General features: G+C 44.4%; 1 pseudogene; it reads left to right on the top strand.

The window, feature by feature from the left end:
* The first annotated feature begins 457 nt into the window (after nt 1-457).
* Nucleotides 458-2,848, top strand: LOC146830594 (leukotriene B4 receptor 1-like; annotated as a pseudogene).
* Nucleotides 2,849-3,578: the final 730 nt, after the last annotated feature.

Below are 3,578 nucleotides of genomic sequence, written 5' to 3'. Positions count from 1 at the left end.
CTCACTCCCCCCCCCCCGAAAGGTGGGCGGAGCGTTCATGGCAACCCCCGGTTGCTCAGACCCACAACCGCCCGTAGGACTAACGGGGCGCCGTAGTTCTTCCAGGGGACAACGCTAAGACATCCCTGGGTATCCTGGCTTAGCACCACTCTGTGCTGCTGCATGAAGTTCCCCTTGGTATCTGCAGACTTTGGATCGCCCTGTATCTCCTCCTGCAACACAAAATATCAAATTAGAAAAACTAACCCCCCTCACCCTTGTACCTCCGGCTGCCGGGTAACATCCAGTAGTTAGAACGGGCAGGTCACAGATGCCCCGCACTAGCCCTCAAGATGCTCAGCAGGTGATGGACTAACAGCGTGGTGTTTAATTGGAAGTGTGATATGTTTAACTAAGTCCATTGACTTCTCACGACTAACAGTATAAAATGTTTCCCCCAGGAGGAAGAGCTATGACGATGGCGAGCTTTCCCACCAACTCCACCTACCTCAAGGCCTCCTTCTTCAACAGCACCACGGCACTGCTGCCTCCAAAGGTACCAGGCGCCTCACCAACGCTGCGCATTGCCATCCTCCCTGGGGCACTGATCGTTGGCCTTCCTGGCAATTTGTTCTTATGGACCATCCTGGCCATCATGAAGAAGCGCTCTGTCACCTGCCTCCTGATTCTGCCCCTAGCTGTGGCCGACACGGTCGTGCTACTCACTGCCCCACTCTTTATCCAGCTTCTGGCCACGGGCTACTGGTGATGGAGCAGGGTTTTTACTTTAAAACCAAATATCTGTTTCATTTCTGTATGTCATTATTAAAAGTACTACTGATTAATTAATAATTGCTAAAGATTTGTCGAGTCTTGTCTAACCAACCTCATTAACAGAAGAATCACACGTGGGAATGCTATTGCATGGCTAAAATAATAAGTGAACTAAGCTGGTGTGCAAATTGACAGAATAAATGTTGCTTATATGATGTTATTGTGTTTTGCGCTTATAATTAATATGCATTAATGGCTTTTGATGTCGCAAATGGCTAGATAAATACATACACATAAGGGTATTAGCAGGGGAATAACACTGTATAATCATTTCCATGCAGTAATTATGTTTTGTGTTTCCTTTACTTAAGTTGACCATTGTGGCCTGCTATAAAATGGCTACCACCCGCAGCCTGCATTCGAGTAGATGGAAAATTTGAAAGGAGGCTTTGCGCTGACTGCGACCTTGTCCTCCCATTGAACTGAAAAGCCATAAACATGATGACAAATCTGGGAGTGATGCCAGATGCCCCTGAACGTGAAGATTTGTTGCAAATCCAAAATCCGACCTGATGAACTTATAATGGTCCCATGGATGAGATACATTTTATCCTAAAGAGACATCCGTAGAAGTAACAAATTAGTTATGGACTTCTAATTTCTATTAATTATTTGAGACTATCAATACGTGAGAAAATCTATCGTTGTAACCTAATGTACCAAGAAGACATAATTTCCGCCATTCGACTGTTCTGAAAGATATGTTTGCAACATTTGGAATGTAAATTTGGTATAAATATTAGTAGACTAGAGAGGTCTAGCGCCACTTCTTCCCGAACCAATGATCAGAGGTCCCGATGCTGACGGAGAGGACGGTGACTCTACATGACGGCTAGAAAACTTTGACTATTTGCTGAGGACCAGTTCTGACTTAGAAAACGACTTTTAGCCAGAATAGGTAAATATGAGAGAAATGATCTTGCATTTAATTGGCTTTTCTTACAATTTTAGATAAACAATATTCTGTTTGAATTACTGTGTCGGGTGGTTATTTTATTGTCATGATTATTGAATATTTAGAGTAATTAGGTGTTTCACCAAATCTATAGCAACTAGTTGATGCCATTGACCTCAGGGTACATGCAGATTGGTTAGGTATTGAAAAGTGATTCCCCTTATACATGGCACGGATAGAGTGGTAGGATGAATGTTGGTGTTATGGGCCCCGCCAGCGTGTGATGTGTGTGTGCGCGTGTGACTGCGAAATCACTCCGTCCGTGGAAGTAGAGGGGATTCGGAGGCTCCGATCTGCACCACTGGGCCTTCAGGGTTGCCATCTGCAAGATCTGCCACTACGTCGGCTGCCTGAGTATGTATGCCAGCATCGTTCTAATTGCTTCTATGAGCCTGGACCGTTTTCTTGCTGTGGCCAAGCCCTATATGTCGTAGACGGTACGCACCAAAGTGGTGGTCATGGCGATCATAATGGGCATCTGAATTCTGTCGTTCGCGTTGGCCATACCAATGCCCTTTTATAGGGTGATTTTCCCCAACCCAGCCAATGGTTTGCCAGCCTGTGTTCCATTCCATAGCAGTTACAAACACGTCATTTTCCAGTACCTCTTCGAGACGCTATTTGGCTATATTATTCCCTATGCAGCCATTCTTACAGGTTACATCTATATCTGCTTGCAGTTAAAAAGTGCTCAGTTCCAGTGTAAACGTCACTATTAATATGGTGACCTTTGCCGTTTTCTGGCTTCCCTACCATGCTATCAACGTTATCCAAGTCCCTGGAAACATGGCATGAGGCACATCCAGTGACAGCCTGAAGGAGGTGGCCAAGAAGGGTCGTCCCACTGGTACAGCACTGGCCTTCCTGAGCAGCAGTATCAACCCCATGCTCTATGCCTTCGCCGGCAGCTCCTTCATCAAGGCCGCTGGTCTGGGGTTCATGGCCAAGCTCTTCGAAGGCACGGCCTCTGAGGCATCCCTGGCTTTCCAGCGGCAGCGCAGCAGGAATAATTCTGTGGAGATGGAGAAAATTGAAGTCACTCCAGGAAGCAGAAGCACTTCTACAACCATGTCACGGTGAACCATGGGAGAAGGTACTTTCTGGATTCTGCTAACATTACAGATGCCTAACTCTTCTCAAGCTGAGTTAAGCTGAAGGGTTACTACACCTCTAAGCACAGTACATTTAAGAGAAGAGTAAACAGAGGGAATTTCAGTTTCATGTTTGTTTGCATAAAAATCTGACTCCTAAAGAATTCGGAGCTCTAAGATCTATATCTAATAACACAACAGTAACCTGTCAGAAAGCGGACAAAGGGGGAGCCCTTTCAATATTGAACACCACATATTATCTGGAACAAGTAGAAGCTCACTCACTGGATGAAAACCCAACAGGAGAAATCAAAGCAATCCTTCAAAACATAATTCAAAAAGCAGTGGATGGGGGCATCATAAATGAAAAGGTGAAGAAATACTTAATACAAAACAATCCCAAAAGTCCTACTTTATACATGGTGCCAAAAATTCCACCTTGTCGTCCTATAGTATCAACACGAGGAAGCCTTCACGAACCGGTGGGCAAGTTTTTAGACCGTTACTTGCAACCGTGTGTACTAAAGATGAGATAATTTCTTAAGGACACAACAGATTTTCTCAACAAACTCAGTCAAATTAAAATCACAGATGAAGAACCTACAGTATTATGCACCATTGATGTAAAATCCTTATATACATCCATTCCACACCAACAAGGTATTGAAGCTGTAGAAAAAGCATTATTACAAACAGAATATAAGGAAGGAATGAAAGTG

Source organism: Triturus cristatus, chromosome 5_1 (assembly GCF_964204655.1).
Source record: "Triturus cristatus chromosome 5_1, aTriCri1.1, whole genome shotgun sequence".
Taxonomy (NCBI): Eukaryota; Metazoa; Chordata; class Amphibia; order Caudata; family Salamandridae; genus Triturus; species Triturus cristatus.
This window is presented reverse-complemented; position numbering and strand designations above follow the sequence as displayed.